The sequence below is a fragment of the Falco peregrinus genome, chromosome 1 (assembly GCF_023634155.1).
Source record: "Falco peregrinus isolate bFalPer1 chromosome 1, bFalPer1.pri, whole genome shotgun sequence".
In the NCBI taxonomy this organism is placed as follows: domain Eukaryota; kingdom Metazoa; phylum Chordata; class Aves; order Falconiformes; family Falconidae; genus Falco; species Falco peregrinus.
This window is the reverse complement of record NC_073721.1, coordinates 87,290,625-87,311,819: the sequence shown is the minus strand read 5'-3', so window position 1 is coordinate 87,311,819 and position 21,195 is coordinate 87,290,625. Positions and strand designations below refer to the sequence as shown.

The 21,195-nt window shown below is 39.8% G+C and overlaps 1 protein-coding gene across 1 annotated transcript in view; it reads right to left on the bottom strand.

Annotated features, from left to right (window-relative positions):
- The window catches only part of KCNK13 (potassium two pore domain channel subfamily K member 13), an 81,603-nt gene that overhangs the window by 15,184 nt on the left and 45,224 nt on the right, over positions 1-21,195 (bottom strand). The gene's annotated exons all lie outside the window — the stretch shown is intronic.

Here is a 21,195-nt window from a genome sequence, read left to right as displayed (position 1 = left end):
CCAGCACCAACACCCACCCCAGCCCAGCCAGGGAAGCCCAGTCTGGGAGCGCACACTAGAGGGTACAGCCCCTGGCAAGGTCAGCAGCCCCTTACAAGGGTCCCCAGCAGGCATTTGAGCTGCCCAGCATCTGACCCTGGTGTCTGTCACACATTATCAGGCCTTTTAAAATCAGCATTGTTGAAGTTTTCCAATTTCTCTGTGTCCCACTCCACAGCTCAAGACTGTATGTGAGTCTTAACAAAAGTCTCCTCTGGTCTCATTTCCTATCATGGGATTTCTCAGGCCAGAGGTGCTTCAGTCTTCTCTCAAGTCCCTCCCTTCCTAAAGCCGGCAAATAGTAATTTTGTTTTGGTTAAAACTACTCATAAGACAATCTTGCTTTAATAAGATATTACTAAAGAATAAAAAGCGTGTCCAGAACATCATTGAGGAAACCGGAGTAATTAATACTCATACATACATACAGATAAATGACTTTGCCACTGTTTCATTAGGATTAATAAGGGATTACATAAACGATCAATTAAGCCAAAACACTGGCTGAGAGGACAGAAAAATCATGTTGGACAAGAGACACAGTTATTTGCTCTTTGTAACTGTGAGAAGCTAATTATGAAATCAAGACATTAGGCTCTGGGAGATAAAGGAATCCTATTCAGCATGATACACTTGTGCTTGGGACACACACAACTGCAGTGTGAAGAGACCACATTTCCAACAGCCTGAACCACACTCATCCCTTCCCCGGTAACCTGCTACCAGTGCAGGTTCCTCCCTAACACTGCTCCTGCCTCACACAGCTCAGTGACAGCCCTCGCCCTCACCCTGCCGGCACAACCCACTCTGAACTGCAGACCCAAGAACGGGCTCTCGCGGGTCACTGCATCTGTGCCTGCAGCCAGAGCCAAACCGCGGTGTCTAGGGGACCTACAGGAGGCTCAAGCCTCCCCATGACATTTCTGTGATAGAGAGAGCTGGGCTGCAGCCCTGTGTTGTGGGGAACAGCATGACAAGAGACAAACGTTCTTTGTGACAAGAATTTTTTTGCTGTTGTGCCCCTTGGCACACAAATATTTCCACTTGCTTTCTTCCTTCCCCTTCTGCTCCATGACCTGATCCCCCCATAATCCTAGTTTTGATGCTCATTTTCTGTGCAGGCTGGCTTATATGCAAGTCATGACTTCCACCCTGTGGACAGACACATAAAGACCCATGGACAAGAGGAACCTTTGCAGCTTGTGGGATCTGCCCAAAGCAGCTGGTGGGGTGGGAGACGGGGGGCTGCCACATCCCTGGCCCACCTTGCTCATTGAAGAAGAGAAGCAGCTGCAGGCTGGGCAGAGATGGAAAGGTGAGGAGCCTCTGGCACTGGGTGAATGGCATGAGAGACTGGCATGCATCACTCATGGCATAAAGCAAATGCCCTGACACGAGAAATACAGTTATGGCTCACTAGCAAAAGCAGTATTTATCCCTTCTCTTCTGCTTCAGGTACTTTAGCAGGCAAGGGACTAAAAAATGTGGATTTCCTCCTTTGCTTGTAAAATGCCTTTTTTTCCTTCCATTATAGAAAAGGAAAATGGACTCTGGGGTGCCACTACAGGATTTAAACCCTGAAAGATTGCAGATTATTTATTTTTTTTGCAAAAATATAATATGAACAAATGCCTAGCAGGTCTCTGCATAGCAGCTGAGGCTTTCTCTGACATGCCACATGAGATGCTACCTACCTGACAAACTGAACCAGAGACGAACAGGATGGAGTGTATCTGAATTACTATTGATGTGTTTGATTAAGGCAGAATTTTTAATCCGAAATACTTAATTTTGCAGCTGAAAGATGTCAGTTTCAAGTCTTGGCAGAATGGTAGGACACCTGTTGCTCAGCCTGGTGTCTTTCTCCAGTCCTTGCAGCATCCCAGGAGAATTACACTTCCCCTGTTTCCTGGTGGGATACCCTAGAACTGGGCCAGCAGTCCCCATTTCCATGCCCATGACCTGTACAAGCAGAACTGCCCCTGAACCATCCTCTCTTCGTAACTGAGTACAGCCTTAAAACCAGCAGACGCTTTCTTTCCAATCCCTTAAAATGTTAACCAAAGGCAAAGTCCTTATAACTTCAATGATTCCTGGAGACGCTAGAGAAAGAGTGTGCATACAGAGGTACTGGTTCATTTTTGCTGTCGCCTTGAGGTAGCTGACAGTGTCACATGCAAGTATTTCTCCACCATAATTACAAGATCAGGTTTATTCACAAACTGGATCTACGTATCTTTTATAGCTGCATGTTTATCTGAAAATGTAGCTATTGGTATTGTCATTGTCAAATCAACCATCCAAATACATACTAGAGTTGTGCAACTAAGCCTTCCCAGGTGCTTGGCTTTTATTACAACAAAGAATAATGGGTTTAGAAGAAATTGCCATATTTTTGCTTGCCACCTACTGCAGGAGGTGGGCATCCATGTTCTGTGTGCCAGCTGAGGGGTGTCAGCTGCCCTGGGATTAGAGACTTCAGCAGGACCAAGCTGCAAGGACACAGTATCACCATAGTGGGTCAGACTGCTGCCCTTGACAGTGAAAGAATACAAGAAAGTGTGAAGAAAATATGAAGAGTGGTCTTTCCCTGGGACATCCTCCCAGCTTGTGGAAATCGGCATTTTAGAGGCTTTGAGGACATCATATTTAATAACTATCATCAGTCTTGTCAAATAATTTTTCAAATCATTTATACTGTTGGTTTCCATTAAACCTGAGGCAGTAAGTTGCACAATGTAATTATAATTTGTGGAAAAGTCTTAGTCTAACCTGCTGCCTGACAATTCATTTCAGGCTTCCCACTTTTTGCAGATAGCTGTAGCACTCATCATTCTCTATGCACTTTCTTACTTCACCTTCCCTCTTCTGAATTTTATAGACCTCTATTATTTCCTTCTTTCTAATTTCTTCCCCAGTATAAGGAGATCTATAGCATTTAGTATCTAGTTTTCAGTCTGCCAAGACATACTCCTGACCAGCCCTGTTGTCTTTCTTGTTTCTTTTCTACCGTAGTACAGTCTTTCAGAGGTAAAGGAGCAGGACCAGAACTATATACAACACTTGCAATACAAAAGTACTTTGAATTCATGCAGGACATACTTATGTGTTGGGCTTTGCTCTCTTTTTCAAAGGAATTCCTATTTGTCTTTTTAGTTGCTATTGACCACTGAACGGATATTTTCAGCAACCTATCCACAGCGGATCTTAGCTCCCTTGCTCAACAAGTGATGGCTGTCTTGGAGCTCTTCAGTGTCTGGCAGGAGCTATGCATTACTTTGCATTTGTCACCACTGAATCTCATCTAAATTTTTTACTTAGTTATTCAGTAATATGAGATTAGTCTACAGTTCATTACAGTCAAGTTTATAGTTGACTATGCTGAATGCTCCTCTGTCCTAAGAAATGTTATTATCTTTTTATTTATCTCTTTTCTTACATTGTTTATGACGGTTGAAATGTGCAGGTGTCAGCAAAGACCCTCAGAGACCCTGTTATTAACCTGCTTCCATCTTTAAAACTGAATATTGATACCTAGACTTTTTTTTTCTGTTATTTTTAAACAGTTATTTATCAATGGTAAGACTCCACTTTTCAGCCCATTAGAGTTTTATTTCTTTAGAGGCTTTGGTGAAGATGTTTGTGAAAAAGCCTTTGGAATGTCAAGATACACTGTAATTTTTGTGAGACATTACTTTCCTCTGCAAAAGCTCTATTGCCTTTTTTTAAGTCCTGACTAATTGTACTCCTGTTTACACTTTACTAATATGCCTCTATGGAAGACAGACTTACTGGCCTATGGTTTCCAGGAATATCTCTGCAGCCTTTTCTACAAATCATTAAATTTGCTGTTTTTTCTTCTCCTTGCAGCAAACCTGATTTTAGGCTATAAACCACACTTAGTTAAGCAGCAGTCTCATGTTTGAGCTCTTTTGTAAGTCCTGCGTGGAAAACTTCAATCCTGGCAGTTTGAAAGAGATTTGTCAAATATGAGAAACAGGGGATAAACCAACAGTCTAATATATAGAAGGGAAATGACTTAGTGAGCAATTAGAGCAGCAGTATGATCCATACAGCATAACTCTGAAAGAGCAAGAAGTTAAATTGCAGACCGGCAAGCAAATACAGAATGAAATTATGAAATCACATGAAAGAGGAAATAAAAGCAGTTGCTGACACTGAGATTATTTGAAAATACAAGATAGCTTCTTGTGATGAAGAAGCAAAACCAGGAAACTGCAGAAAAACAATGCTAGTGATTTTTTTTTTACAGTATGAGAGAACGCTGATGAAATTTAGTGAACTTTATGTTACAAGTTGGGTGACATTTCTTGAAAAATAGTTACTTCAAGAAATAGAGATTATAGTTAATCAAGTGGGAATTTCTGAGTTGGGAAAATTGAATGTTTTTAAGGTACTGAAAAGTGTTTCAATTGATTTGTTAGATATGTCTGCAGATATGGCACTATATTGTCACCACTGATAGATATGCATGAAAAATCCTAACTTTGCCAGCCCAGCACTGAAGGACTTCTTAGTAAAAATTTCAGATTTCTGTTCCGAGATGTGTATGATACCGACTTGCCTGTGTCCCATGATCCATTGACTACTGTAAACTCGTGTTACCTTTTCTAATGTTCAGCTGAACTGAGCAACTACTTGTACTACAATTGTACTACTTGTAGCTACTATTTGTAGCTTCAATTTTCGTTCAACTATTGTGGTTTGGTTTCTTTCACATAGTGCTTAAGCAAGAATTCAGATTTGTTTGCTGACTATTCATACTAATTCTGAATTTATCTGTGGAAAAGCTATATTTTCAGAAGTTGGAAGGAATTTAAACTCTGAGTTAAGTCAGTAAAAGTTTTCTAAAGCACTGCACACCGCCTATGCAAAGCGATTTTGCAGATTTTGTCTTGGCAGCAAAACTTCTGTTATGAAGACTGTTAATGCAAAGTGGTCTAAAAGCCACCCGTGTGTTCAGGCTATATGGTGTGCATATTCCAAGAAGATAAAGGTTACTTATAAAAAAGAACAATTCAAAAGTGTAAACACATTGATAGCATATTATAATAGTCCTTCAAGATTTCCTGAAGCAAGTACTGGGTATAACCAAAGAAAAGCAAGCACCTGTAATTCTTATCAATAGTCAGTTTGATAAGAATGACTGAGGTCCAACAAGAAGTTATCCTAAAGCAGAATCCTCTGACAGAAGGTAAATATTGGATGAAATTAAGCAAATAACGATCTCAGTCCAACAGTAGCATGCTTATATTGAAATCTAACAAGTGGAAACAGGCATCAACTTTCTATAACTAATTAACTCTACAAAAACAGTCTAGTTTATTTTCTTTCCTCAATACCTTGATTTATCAACCTCTGAAAATCTAGAAAAGCTGAATTAAAACGTGCCAGCCTCCAAAAGCCAGACCCCTGGGACAAGGCTGTGCATCAGTCCTGCCCAGCTGTTCTTGCTCTGCGCAGGTCCCCCAGCCCGATCACACCCTGTTCCTCAGACAGTCAAATGGGCACAGCCCAGGGGACTCCGCCACCCATGTCCTGGCATGTCACACATGACACACAGCCTCAGGGAATCCAGCTGCTTGCTCCAGGCCAGCACTAGGTCATTTCATCTTTTCTGTTCTAAACTACTCCAGCACTACCAGTTGCTATAGGTGTTTCTCCTGGATCATTACCCATGCTTATCTCCCTCTGCCTGGTGATACATGGTTTGGCATGTGTTTTAATTCTGGATGTCCTGACATTCACAGGTTACATTAATTAAACCTTCAGTTTTCATTTCCTGGTATGATTGATGCTGTGAAAGTATATGAGAAACAGTACATCAGTCCTAATCCCTCATGAATGAGGCCTGGAGTGCTGAATATAATGTGTGTGTAGGAAGACTAGGACAGACATATTGATTTTACAGTTAATTTTGGATCGCGAGATGGGGTCTCTTTTCTGAGAGGTTTCATTTCCTTTTTGAACGTGTGCAGTTCGCTGCTCCTGCCTTTCCCACAAAGAGGAAGTGGGTAGAAAGAGGGGTAACACTGTAGCAACAACAATGAATCATTGTGATGTTAGAAATATAAATATCATCATGTAACAGCTTTCCAGTTTAGCCTACGATCAGTGCTCTTTGTCTGTGATATTGTGGTTGTACTCCTAATGCATTTTCTATTTATTTGATTAACTCTTTTCCTTGTTTTTCTCTATCAGTTCTACTTTGGTCATGACTCACTGGGGAAATTATGAATTTCATCAGTGGAACAGTCACTGGAAAATGATTGAGGATATCATGACAGGTGTGAATCAAGCTAAACAGGGTGAAGACTTCCAACTGCAGTGAAAAGATCATCAGTAAAATAGTAATTAGGAAAGAGGAATATAGAAAGTCTTAGATACCTGCAAAGATTCTGATCCTGCTTCCCTCAGACACATTCCGAACTGTCTACATAAGGATAATTTGTGCTTCTAAAAAGAGGCACAAGAAACAACTATAAGAGAAGCTGTACTTCAGAGACTTTATTGAGAAAATGTCCTGTGCTGCGCACTGTTCCTACGGTGTGCAGACACCAATAATTGGGCAAAATTCAATTCTGCCACAATATTTTTGCTCTCCGAGCAGAATAAGTAGTTCTAGAAAACCTCTAGTTCTGCTGGAGTGATTGTCACCTGTAGGAACTCTTGTTGGAACAGCTAAGGCACTCTCAAATCATGTCACATCAGTCCCATTAGGACTCCGAGGTCAGCAAGCTTGTAACAGAGTCCTGTTCTAGAAAGGAATGAGGGCATTAAGTGCTTCATCCCAGGAAGAGAAGAAGATGACATTTCTGTGAAGACTTTCACTGTGTGAGCGGACACATCTATGGAAGCAGACACGGTGCTGTCACAGCTACCTGACAGCAATAAACTTGGACTTGGATCTGATTTCTGATGAAAAAAAATGTCTAGCATGGTTCACGTTGCTAAGTGTGTGCAGAAAATCACACACACATGCATGTACACATCTCTGATTTCCCATCAGTGGAAGCTCGGCATCTGAACTGTGTGGCTGGCTGGCGAGATGTGTTTGTACATGTTGTCACGACCATTCATTTCAACATCTTGACCTTCTCTCTGACGAGGAGGGGAAAATGAGCCATCCATGTCCTCAAACTCTCCTCTACTGCAACAATTATTTGACAAATAATATTTTATCGGGGACAGCCTGGTGTGTGGTAGCATTTATTCCATCGGCAATGCTATTTGCTTGTGCAGATGGCTATGTGGTGAAGGGCTTAGCCTGCCCAGGAAGGCAAGGATATACAGCTGTAACAGCATTCCTTCATGCTATATGCTCTTCTGTTTCCAGATCTTCCTGCCTGAGTGAGCTCTGTGCCTCCCACCTGGGCATGCTGAGCATTCTGGAGCTGTAAAAGCTGGAAATGTCTCCAGGGCTATTAAGAGCTGAGTCATATCTACAGATATACTGCTATGCCGAGTGATGGCTCCTTGATGACCTGGGACCCTGCCTGGAGTGCCATTGCTCCTGCTTCCTTCTGTGCCCGTCTGCACCTGCAATGTTACGCTTAGGCAGGCTGAGAGAGATGCAACTATCTGCAGAGCTCCTAGCGGGGTTAAGTCCATCCCTAAAGGGCACTATTGATGTTGAAATTGCTGGTATAAGATGCTTTGATTAAGTTAATAAGTATAAATAATAAAATAAATAAGTAAATACATAAATAAAAAATAATCATGATAATAATAACAGGTACCCATGTACAATCTATACATCCCCACATATATTGAGATATTTTTCCTCTGACTTGCTCGGAGCGTTGGCAGACAGCACTCTCACCACTGTTTCAATGATGCTTAAAGACAGGAGGGAGATACTGCTTCAAGGACTGCACGAGTCCCCTGCTCAGTCTGTGCCACCATGGGAATATAAAAGACTGTGTAAGTGATTGTGCATAATGCTTCTTTGCCTCTGAGAAAAGCCTTCTGAAAACCTGATCTCATAATGCGGATGTAGGTTAGTGTCACACCAAGTGCCTGAATGGGACTTTGAGGGTAGAAATAGCAAAATCCTGGGCTTTCACAGATTATTTTTTTTTTATAGCATAATAAAAAAATGGGGTTTTTTTGTTAATGTATGTAAGGCAATGTCTGTATTTAACACAGCAAAGTTCAGCTCACAGTGAGTCACTGTTAAAACCTGTCTCTCTCATTTCACATATATAAACCACACATTCTGCCTTGAGCAGAAACCTAGCATAAGAAAAGCTTCCAATGTTAAGAAATCTAAAAGACATAAGTAAAAAGAATGCTAAAGGGACAACGTTTGATGAAAAATATAACAAAAATTCAATTTTAATAGACATCTCTATGGACCCATAGAGATATGGGTCCATAGAGATATACCGCTGTTATAATATCTACCTAGTCTTTAAATAATACATGACTCTTCGGGAGAGAGAGCCTCTGTAATTTTCATTATTAAAAGTTTTTCAGGTAAGATAATTTATGGAAACCTTGCCATTATGCTTTGTATAATTAAGGTTATATTTTATTTAAGGTTCATTCCAGGTCTTGTGTGAGAAATGTACACAGCCTTGATACAGCTCCTTGTATTAATATTCCATGTACAAATATTTTACACCTATCTTCTGGTTTCCCTTTATAATTTTTACATAGTTTTTGAAACCTGAGGTGCTATGCCCAGTGCCTTTCCATCAACCCTAGACAGAATTGTAAGTCTATACACCTTCTGTATTACTATAGGGATAGAAAACAGGGCTTAGATTTGAAAATATATTCTGCTTTGTGAATTGAACAGTCATTTAAACATTTGTGTGCGTTTTGTTTAGTCTTAAAACATAGGAACATTTATCTAATGAAATATTCTAAATTTCATTAACAAGTTTGTATTTAATATTTAATACTAATTTTATTATGTCATCTGAAAAGGTCCTTAAGCCCTACATATAGGTGCAACACCATTTCTGGTCCAGCCTGCACACCCCTCAAAGGCAGCCATCAATAGTTCAGCAGGCTTGAAAAGGCAGAATAATATCGGTAACCCTGCCAGGGCTGCAGGAGTGTTCGAGCACTCTATCACATCTATAGCACCACTTCCCAGCCCCTGGGAAGGCAGTAAAGGTTCAGTGCCCACAGCTGTTTGCAAATGCACTGCAGACACCAGCTTCCACCTCTCTCCTCCACAAAAGCAACCTGCCCCAAAGGTGACACCAAGCCCAGTGCAGCAGGGCTCAGACACCTCTTTGGGTACAAACCTGCACCTGCGTGACCCCAAGATGGTGGGAAACTGTGCTGAAACGTGCGCAGCAGCTGTTCCCTTAGTATGGGTAATAACGACAAGGGTTAGTTCTGGGGACAAGTAGCATCAACTACAATTCAGCGAGTGGAGCTCTTTAGCACTCCTGCCCCGTCTCAGCCCCTGGCAGAGGCTGCAGCCCTAAGGCTGCTGGCGGAGTCTATTGGGAACCAGTGTTTTGCTACTTCTTTTTGGAGAAATGAAAGCCCTGCGTTTTACAATGAAAAAAAAAAAAAAAGTTCTGTTTGATGCCTCCATAAAAGCAGGATGCTAAAGCAGTAGCATTTCTCTCATTCAAAATAAATAAATTAAAAATAATTAGATTGCTATGTGCTGGAAGGATGCTTAGCCTGTGCCTTGAGGGGAGAATGTGCCTGTTTGTCCAGCCCGACTGCACCAAACCCAGGGGACTCATCTGACCCTGTCACTACACCAATGCATCCTAGAAGTCCTCTCCCCGGGGTGGGTGCCAACACACCTCACAGAGTTTGGCAAACCTGCAGTAAATAAGTGTCTCAAATTCAAACTATAGCAAAGTGTTAGACCCCCCGCAGTGGGTCAGCAGATTGTTTAACACTAACTGGTTTTCCTTAAAATTATAATAGCCACAATATCCTAAACTCAAAATTACGCACAAATTTATGGAAGGAACAATAAGGAAATATGACAGAATGAACCAATACTTTCCCTGGTTAAAAAATGTCATGGCTGACCAGGCAGTTTATATAGTACAGCAAAAACCAGCAGTATCACCAGTTCCATTCCTGTTAAAAAACACCGTAAGAATAAAAGCAAATAAAATTTTAATCACAACAGAAATATATTCAATTTGAAAGCCAAAGGCATACACTTTTGGATTGAAGGTCATTGAGAAATGCATTAGCAGTCTGATTTGAGATGTATGTTTGGTTAACATTTAGCACTAAAAGAAGTCCCTGTAAATGCTTTAATAGGAGAAAATGCTTTAAAATATTGGCCTTCTCTTACTGATCCCAGAAGACTATGTTCAGAAGACAAGTATATATATTATTTACTCTGTATATATGAGGTGTCTGTGATGTGTTGAAGAATCAAAACCAGACCTAAAGATCTTAAAGTGTGACTGAAACAAGAATAAAAAAATATTTCTTTCTCTCAGTTCTTTACAGCAAAAGGAACTTAACACAAATATATTTATATATACGCAAAACTCAAAAATATATGTAAGTCTCAGAGAAGCATGTTTCTATGTGATGAATACATATACTTGTATAGAAACCTCTTTTCTGTTTAATAATTTATCTTACTAACGATATGCAGTAACTTCAAGTCATAATTCATTTTGGCAGGATAATACTTTGAATTGTGAATGTAATTAACACTGTTTCGAGGTTTTGTTTTCAGTCAGTGTAAACATAGTAACTTCAGCTATTAAGGAACAGGAACATAATGTTGTGTACTAATTAAGCTATAGGTTCATCTACACTAAATCTTTCCTTTTAAATAGTACAAATCTGTCTGTATTTTAAGTTTTCAAAGGTTAGCTTAAAATTGCTTATTGTGAATTTTATTCTTGGCATACACAACTTTGCTCTGGAGTAAAGCTTTAGTGTTTCTTCTCATTTAGGGGTAAAACTATGGGAACTAAGGCAGGTTTTTTGGTTTCCCTCAATGGAAAAATGTGAGCAACTGTGATGTCTATTTGAATCCTTTTGGCAACATGACCCTGGGGAAACACTGTTAGTGGCATACTGCTGAAGGAGATTTGGTAAAATTAAAGCTCTTCCTTGGCTTTAAATACCAACACAATCAGAGCAATTTTATGCAACTGCATCACTTTTAGTTCAACTAAAGCAGAAAGACCTTGGCTGTGAGCGTTAAGCTGAAAAAAAGTAAGGAGAAGAAAAAAAATCTCCAGCATTAGAGTCTGGAAGGAATCTGGACACAGATATGGAAAACTAACTTTTGGTAACATGAAGGAAGAGTATATGTGCGTGTGTGCTTGTGTGTGATTACATTTTCCTAACCTTTCAAGCCTTATCTTGATGATGGAGAGGGAGGTTGGGAGCCATTGCTACCAGAACCACCACGTGCCAGTGCCTCAGCATTGGCTCCAAGGAGAAGCAAACATCACCTAGAAAAGTAGGTTAGCCTGATGCTTGGATACATCAAACTAAAGGACAGATCAAAGGAGCATAACATAAAAACACTGCTTTAGTTCCTTAGAGACTGACAGAGAGCCCCCAAAAGCTAAGAATAAAGACGAAAAATCCACAGTTCCCAAGCAGGTGCTGCAGGGACTGCAAATGTAAAGCAAGGGCCATGAGCTCACACCATATAGAAAAGGCTGCTGGCATGGTACATATAAATATTCTGTATAAAAGCAGAAATTAATATTGTGATTAAAATAAAAACTGGCAGACAATGCTGACAGCAAACATTATGAGAGATTTCAGTGAATATTTATCACTGGAGAACTGGTGACAGAACTGAAAATTCTGTGAGCACTTGCAACGAGCACATGACGACGACCTTAAGACCTGTTTTATCAACTTTGAATTTCTTACCCATTAATCTGTGTCTCATGAAGGGGAAAAAAGCTACTTCTCACCCTTTTTTGATATTTTGAAAGCAAAAATTTATGCTGGGGGCAATTATAGATGGACACTTGGGAATAAAACCTGAGTTTGTGAAGTAATCATGGAATCACCGAACAGTTGGGGCTGGAAGGAACCTTTAAAGATCATCTTGTCCAGCTCCCCTGCCATGGACAGGGACATCTTTCACTTGATCAGGTTGCTCAGCCTGAATCATGTCAGGCTACTCCAAAGAACACATCACTTACAAAAGAAATATTATTGCCACCAGGTGCAAAAATGTCAAGACAAACTTAGAACATCATAGAGAACTAAAAAAAAAAAACCAAACAAATCAAAAAATATAAAAGCAATAGAAAGCACAGTGATTTTGGGTTTGGAGGAAAGAATAAGTCTTGCTTAAACAGTGTGCTGGCTTCTATGTGCACAATGACAAGATGTATAACTTTGTTTTCAAAATGCCTGGCTTTTTCAAAAGGCAAGGACTTGCTAAGTCCCTTGCTCATGGATGTCCTAACTGTAATGCATGTGTCCCTTCCTTGTGAAGCCAGAGATGCTCCTTTAGTGACAGGTCTAAGTGGCATGTCTGTAAGAAAAACCTAAGTTCAGTGACCCAGCCTACTCAAATGATTTTACAGCTCCAAACATTTATGTAGAAATGATCTATATGTAAAAATAGGACGGGAAGGTTCACACTGCACTACTCCAAATCTTCCATAGCAAGTTTGGCTTGTTGTCAAAGTATTGTGCCATTGCAAATACTAAACTAACCCACAACAGAATACCTACTGCAAGGACTGATAACCCTTCTTGACTATCTGGATGATGACCATTCCTGCTCTCTGTGCATCAGGCATACTCAAAATCTCAGCATCAGATGCCTTACCCACACAAACAATTCAACAAGAAGACGACAAGCATGCAGAGCAGGGTAGAACTGAATGAGATTGTAACAATATGTTAAAGAGTGGTCAAAAGCTACAAAGCTGGGCATTTTCCAATATAACTGGACAAGCAATGTACTAAGGTCATCCCCAAATCAGAGGATGGCTGAGACTGGAAGGGGCCTCTGGAGATAGCCAGAGCAGCCCCCTGCTCAAAGATTTTTTTAACTTTTTTTTTTTTTTTTTGGGGGGGGGGGGGCGGGGCGGGGGGGGCTCCCATGCACAGCAGGTGTCCAGTCAGATCGGAATTCACTTTGAGGATAAAAGGGATGCCAGGCTTTCCAGTCAGTTATTTATAAATTTGTGAAAATAAAATCATACTGTAATGATGCCTGGAAACAGAGACACTCATATATGCAAAGATAAAACTGTAGTGAGTCCTTTCAGGAGTAAAATTGTGAAACTTTCTGAAACACTTTTGATAAAAGGATTAATGCCCAAGAGCAGCCTTTGAGAGACCCACAGATTCTTTATTTGCTTTCTCTCTGCTTTGCGAGGCTTCCGTCTGCAAGTTTGTTAACTGAATCAACAGCTGTTGTTTGTGAGCAAAAAACGCGCTGCTGTTGGACATGCAACCTGTTCCAGGGGGCCCTGACCTCTGCCCACAGGTAGCACCAGCTACCTGGCTCAGCAAAGGAGATTCCTACCCGAATTCAGTACCTGTGAGCCTCCAGGAGAGGGAAGCTCTTCTCTGAGCCATTACTTGAAGAACGACAATCACTGAGTTGAAATCATAATGCCGAAAAATATAAGAATAAAAACTTGAGGGGGGGAACGCCTGGCTGAACTTACAAGACATTCCATGGAATTTGCAGTGCAACATACCAACTCACTTTCTCGAAGCCTGAAAGATCTAACCTAGGGCTATGTCCTGGCCTTCGTGCTAAGAAACAGTCACTTAAGAAATGCCCATCATTTCAAACAGTGTTAAATAAAGGAAAGACATTTTAAAAGGCACAGAGAATCATCCTAGAGATTTCAGGTTATTTTGGAAGATAGCTTTTCCTAGTCTTCTGGAAGCGGTTAAGCCTGGAAGCAGAGAGGTTTGGCTGTTGGCAGTTTGTGTACAGCACCCTGCTTTGTAAATACCTTTTTCACAGATGTGCTGTGGTTTACTTGATCCTGTTCGTGCTGATCAGTTAGATAACTATGTTTAATGAAAATTATTTTTCACATTCTGCTTATGAAAACCGTGAAGCTGAGAAAACTTTTGCTACATATGTTTATCCCAGGAACTGGTGTCACCTATTTAGTTCATAAAGTATTCTGCCAGGGGAAGAAGAAATACATGAATAACTTGAAATACAATATACCTGGTTCATTTAAAAACCCTTGAAAAAATGACAAAGTCAAGTCCTGAATCTTTCTAGAAGTTTTGAAGATGTCACCTGTGCTGGTAATTGGTTTAAATGCTTCTAACCACATCACTCACAGAGCTGATTCCCCAGCTGAACAGCAAGTTCTACTTTGGAAAAAGAAGCAAATAATTAAATGACAGCATTTCTCAGGACTCTAAGTGACCAATGCCATGGCTAACTGTGTGAAAATAAATCTGAAAGTTTTAGAGGCCATTTACCAAGTCCTTTCTGCAATAAAAGGATTCTGCAGTCTTTTGTCTCTCTATAATGGCTTCCTGGAAGCCATGTCCAAACCCGTTTGCCATGAAAAGGAAATAGTGCTTTGATACAGCATATAATGTACATGCTGAAAAATAGGTGCAAAAGCCTGTGTCACAAAGGAATGTCTTTTAAAATAGGAAGCCTGTCAGTGGAGTAGTTGGAGAGAGGGACTTTATCAGACTTCCATTAGAGGATCATTTTCTTCTGAAAACAAGGCTTGTGAACTGCATAGGAGAAAAAAAATAATACCTTTTTTCCACCCAGACAGGAGCTGAAGAAATTAATGGTTTCAAAGTCACAGCAACTTTCTTAACAGGTAGAAAAATAAGTGATGCTCTCCAAAGGACAGTTTCAGATGAATGGGAAAAAATTAAGCTTTTACGTTTTTGTGTTTTCAAAAGTCTCAACACATATGATGCAGAATGATGTAGACAGAAAAATTAACCGTGTTGCAACAGAATAGGCAGACCATAACTGCTGAAATCCCACAAGTGCAAAACAAGGCAAAAAAATCCCCAAACTACAACAGGATGTTGTTAGGAGTATAGTATGATTTGAGTATGTAATAACATTAAAATGCTGAACGACAAAATTGGCTGGTCCAGTACAAAAATATTTTGTGAACTAACAAAAGGGAGCTGTAGACCAAAAATTAGTAATTATTCCAGTGCACTCTGCTTCACTGAAACTATTAGAGGTCCTGGGGTGCGGATGCTTTAAGGAAAACTATGGCTGACCTAGTGATGCTGCATTTTGCTGTGCACTGAGTATTGCTGCAGTCCCAAGAGCAATGTTTTACTTAGAGGCATGACAGTGACGTTCTTTACCAGATGCATGTCTGGACTTGCTAAAACATGTTTTTAGATAATCTTAACACGCTCATGGCTTTATGATTTATCTTTTACAAAATGCACCACTAGAAGTCCTCTTTACAGAAGCACTGGAATAACAAGCTTTAAGTATATTCAAATGATAAATCCTCCTGGTTGAGGTAAGAAAAAAAGCATCCAATGCTGTCCATGACTAAGAGGTGTTTTAAGTATCCAGAGCAAAATATAACATAAAATGCACTCTTACTTGAAGATTTAATGACTATTCTGGGACAGTATATACAGTTCAGGGAAAGAGGAATGAAGACATCCTGACAAGTAAACAGCAAACTAAACTCCATCCATCTCTGTGAATGTGCATTGACGGATGGAGTTTAAGACACCCTGCCACCCCAAAGAAATTTTCGTTTGTGTAAGATCCGGTAGTTGCCCATGCACCAGCAACGGTAAGGTATCATCACGCAGAAAATTTGATACATTCATGTAACCATTGGCTAGCAATGGCAGCTGCTTCATATGCATGTTATAGCTGATTCATGTTCTCGTCCTTGTATCTTCTGACCTCATATTATGGTTTTGAATATCAGGATCTTTTCAACACCCACTTATCAGCCTCACAACTGACAGAGTAACATTTAAAGCTGAAGATGTCTTAGCAGACTTTCTGCTGAAGACATAACTTCCAAAAAAACTGACACCTAGCTTAGACAACTACCTCAAGATTTGTATTGCTGGTAACTGGTCCAGCTGCTCGAACATCTGCGCATCTTTACTGTACAACCCATGCAATATTTACTAGTGAGGAGGCCTAGCAATACTTTCACCTCCTTCCCGAATCCTGGTGTGGGTGCAGTCTGTAATTTACCATGTTTGGTTAGATCCTCACTAAGCAAGCAGATGAGTTTATTGAAAGTCATAATAATTTCCCCTTCTATGTTATTAGTAAACTTTTCTTGAAAAAGACCTGGTGGCTCAGGTAACTTGAAAACTATTTTTCCCACTCTGGCAATGAGTTTTATGTATTTCTTAAGTCCTGTTTCCTATTGTCCACTTCTGCTGTTATGTGTCACCAGATATATTTATAAAATAGACAAACAGAAAATTGTTAGGTGAAATGCTGATGCTGAAGTTAAGCATCAGTCTTGGCATGAGCAGTAGAGGCCACAGAAAATTTCAGAAATGGAATAGCAATATTCTATTTAAAACCATATAATTTATGTAATTCCCAGGAATAAAAATGTCAAAAAGGATTCCTGATGAACATCTGTAGTGTTAGAAGGGAAATTATCTACTTATACTTGATGCTGGCCTGCCAGGCAGCAAACTGGCACAACCCATAGAGTCACGGGGCAAAACTACACAGGTGCTAAAGGTTTTTCTTTCATCCAGGAAGTTCCCTCTTTTGCCCAGGCATCCTCTTAGACTTTCCTTAATGGCAGGTATGACAGCTTAAAGAATTTAGAAAATCAGGGGTGTCAGCATCCTCTCAGCCCAGATCCTTCATCCTTCCCAGTCAAAAAAAAAAAACCTGGGCAAAGTGATGCACTAAATCCTCAGCTATTTTGGAGATGCTGATTTTTACATGGCTGCCACTTTCAAAAGAGCTATAACGCTGGCAGGAGGCATTGGATATTCCCACCAAACACACTGATTTCAGGCAGCACAGATGGAGGATGTGCTCAGCCTTTGCTTTGCATTAGCTCTTCATTTCTAGGATCTGGAGTCGAGGTTTTGAAGTCCTAGCACACTGGAGCAACTTTGCTAAAGCAAATGGGGATGTGTCACTTCTGCTCTTTTCTGAATGATCATCAGGTCAGGGTCACATTTATTTACAGATGCAATGCAGTTTGCCATAAGAGTCTGCATGCAGCCTGGTAATGTATTTATTATTTGTTCTTTAGAGGGTAGGCAATGCAGTAGGATATATATACAAAAAAATCCTCTATAAGTGGTTGTTACTTGATTGTGTACAGAAACAACAGTTTAAATCTGTAGTAATTTTTACTGAAGATGCTGGATAATCCCAATGGATAAAATCTACAGATAATACTAAACTATTAGCTAATAATCCACTTTATAGGAATCATCACAGGATTGGCATCTAACTTTATAATCCCTGGGTTTCCTTTTATATATAATAATGCAGTGTTGAAAGGCTTCCCCACAACTGTTGCATCTATTGGATCATCCAAAATAATTAATCATCCAAAGTAATTAATGAAGATGCACTTTTAAATGGCCTTTTCTTCTCAGCTGGAACATTTTAATCCCTGCCTATTTGGGGGCTAAGTAATCCTTTAGTCAGAAACAAGAACTGTTTTACAATATTTATACCTGTATTCAAGTCTCAGTCTCTTGCTTAAGATACCATTCATGATGAACAGTTCAGCAGTAAACACCTGTTCACAACCCTTTCAAAGCCACCTTTGATTATGGAAGCGGGCTCAAATGATCTGCTTTCACAAATGGGGGGTTATAGACAGGGCAAACTGTCCCCATAGGCCCTTTCCATGCTCAGAAAATGTGTAGGAAAATGTCAGTACATCTGTGACAGACATTGGACAAATTTTGTGTTAAAAATCTTGAAACTCCAACAAAACTCTTCTTCACAAATGCTGCTGTGGATCAGGAAATGCTTCTACATCCTAGATATTAATCTTTGTTTTGTTTCTGTGATTGATGATGCAAAAGCTTTTAACAAATTGCTTCACAAGTTATGAAAAATATCCCCTCTCTGTTTAAAATTTTTGACCTGTATCATCTTCTGAAAAGGCTCTGAAGAACTGGGGTTCTTCAGCAACTCTTATCTTTCAGACCTAAGGACTGAGTTACTTAGAGAAAACGTTTAAAATTTCACTCAAAATTTCAAACTGTGCTTGATGACCTGCCACCACAGATGCTTGTCACTGAACCTGCTTGCCTGAAACGCTTCTCTTTTTAAGTGTGTTTAAGCTGGTGGTTACCTCCTGGCTTGGAAACCAAGCTGTTATCTGCCTGCTGTTTTAGTAAGTGCTTTTTGGCTGCTTGTAAAAAACATTCACTACTTCAAAATTCCTACTCCATCTGAGGAATGATACATTATCTTTAAAAATGCTTTCTGTATAAATGTATCTGGATCTGAAATGTTGTTGACGAGTGAAGACATATTGATTACATAGATTACAAAAATATTAAATACAAAAAAAATCTTTAATGAGGTGATACTATATAGTGGTTTACAGCTGTTTGATAAAAGCTACTCTTTCCCAAACTATTTTAATATGGTGTTTGAGATTATTTTCACATCATTTATTTCATACTCTGTCAGGCATGACCAGCCATGGAGGGTGAACAATATGTCGACTTCTGCAGGACTGCCAGCGTGTTATTTGTGAAAGGCTTTAAAAGTCATCATCCAGCTATTGAGAACGAAGAGAAGAAACAACAATTCATCACAGCTTCTGCATTTGGTGTAGCTGATCAGTGGCTCTCCTGGCTGCACGCTGCCTTTCATTTCTAGCCCCTTTTGCTGTTTGTTATCTATTTGCCCATGCAAATTTGCTCCTTGGTTCAAACCATTATATGGATTCACTGAAACATTTCTCCAACAAAAGTTCAGGCCAAGAGTGGTCTTTCCCCTTGCTGCCTGGAATGCTGTCACTGATCAATGGAGGTAAAGTGATGAATTATTATTTTTTTTTAAGAGCTGCTTTATAGACATCCATATTTCCATATCCCATTCCAACTCCTGGGGAGGAAAATCTGTCCTTCTGTTTGAAAACTGTTGCTTTGGAGCACAGCCCCAGCCCGAGCAGCTCATTGCCACTTTCTGTTCCAAGTGACCACAGAAGGAAGGGAAAGTTTGCCAATTGCAAAATGTTTATGTTCTTTTCCAGAACTTACAAAAATGCATTTCCTCATCCTTATTCCTAGTCCTTATTCTTAGCTAAAAGACTGTACAAAGACAGAACAACACACTTTGTATTCCTACATCATTTCTTATCACTGCTTGTAAGGTCTCACACCCAAAGAGTTCTTATATTCTAGATAAAGAACATAATGTGATAGGTACATGCTTCCCAGATTTAATGTAATAGAAACATCAGTGTGATGGGAAAGATAAATGAATTAAATAGGAAGACAGAGCATGGGTCAATACAACTATATGCATATGCAAACCCTTCCCCAAAAACTAAATGGCAGTAAGAGAAGCTAGTTAAGTCTTTCATTTCAACAAGAAGCTTTGGCATTAGCAAATATTTGCCCTGTGTTAATCCAAACATCAAGGAGAATTCTGAACTACTAGTCATTATTTTCACATTTGCAGCACCTTCCTTAGTAAAGCACTTCCATATAAATTGTCCTTGCCATCTCCATCCCAACCTTGCAAGAAACACCCTTCCGTTTCAGTAGGATGAAATTCAGAGGGAGTTAATCAAAATGGATATAATCAGTTGAGGCTGAAAATGTTTCTTAAAATCATGTTAAATGCTTGAATTTTGTTGCTTATTGCTTTTATTTCCAGTAGGCAGGAAAATCCAGTTGACAAAGCAGTAATTACAGAGTAGTTCTAGTCAGATTTCCGTACCCTTAGCACATGACACAGTATCAGATAAATACACTGGGCAATCAGATTTTGGCCTTGATACAAACCATATTCTACAAATTAGACATAAATCTATTAAGATTAATGTAATTACAGTAGTTTTGCAGCAATAAGTGAGGTAAAATTTGATCCACAGCCCTGGGATTTGTTGGGAGCTACCTATTTATAATAAAAATATCTTTGCAGATAGAAGCATAAATGCTAAAAATAGAATGGTTACTTCGGGCAGCATTTTATCTTGTCTAGAATTTGGGGGGTTGCCTGCTGCTATTGATGTGAAATTCCTGGAATTTGCTACTCACATCTTACAAAGTGAAGTTTTGCCATTAATTTTTGTGATGCGAGCAAGTATATTGCAAAAACAAACTGGAAAGTGAAGGAATAATGCACAGCAAGAACCATATATACTGATGTTGTGTGCTTGCTGTTCTTGCCTTTCCCTAGGTTTATATAAGCTTGCCCAAGATCATTCAGCTTCTTAAAACCTGACAGCTGATTCTGAGGAGTCAACAAAAAACCTACATGACATCCAATGATGATTCAAGGACTCTGCATAAAGCAAGGTTAAGTAAGTTCAAGGGTAAATTTCCAATTGTATAAAATTATCTGTCTCAGTATGTAGCAACTCAGCTCACAGCTGACCGATACCAACCTCCTCTCTGGAGTAAATAAAGAAACAGAATAAAACAAAGAAGAACTTGACTTCAATAACCAAATTCTGGGTAGCTGATGAAGATGCCAAGAAGAGTCTAAAGCCAGAAAATAATTATTTAATTCCTTTCCTTCTCAGGGAAAGAACAATATATTATCGCACATCTTGCAAAGGAACAAACAGAACTTTTTTAAAGAAAAAAAGTCAAAGGCTGTCAGCAGAAGAAAGGTCTTTAAGTCCCCAGAGAGCAGGAATTTCTGGGGAGCAGAAGGAGACATGTTTCTCTAGAGGAGACTCCACAAGGAAGAAAAGTCTAAATCAAAGGGGGGGGGGGGGGGATACTGGAAAGATTGTGGGCCAGTTCATCTTAGCAAACAGATACTTTATCTCAGTTTGAGTATTTCTTCCTCTCTTCAGAGAAGGCTGTGGTTGATTTTGAACATTTGAAGAATTTATGTGGGATGTGCTTCACTGTGTGGTCCTGGAGAGGTAAACCACGTATCAGAGCTCCCTGGGGCCAGAGCTCTGGGAAGGGCGTGCGCTCACGCTGACAGGTTGTCTTATAGGATCAGTGTCAGCCCTGGAAGCCATACACTGAGATCCATGAAACAGAAAAAAATGAGTCCTC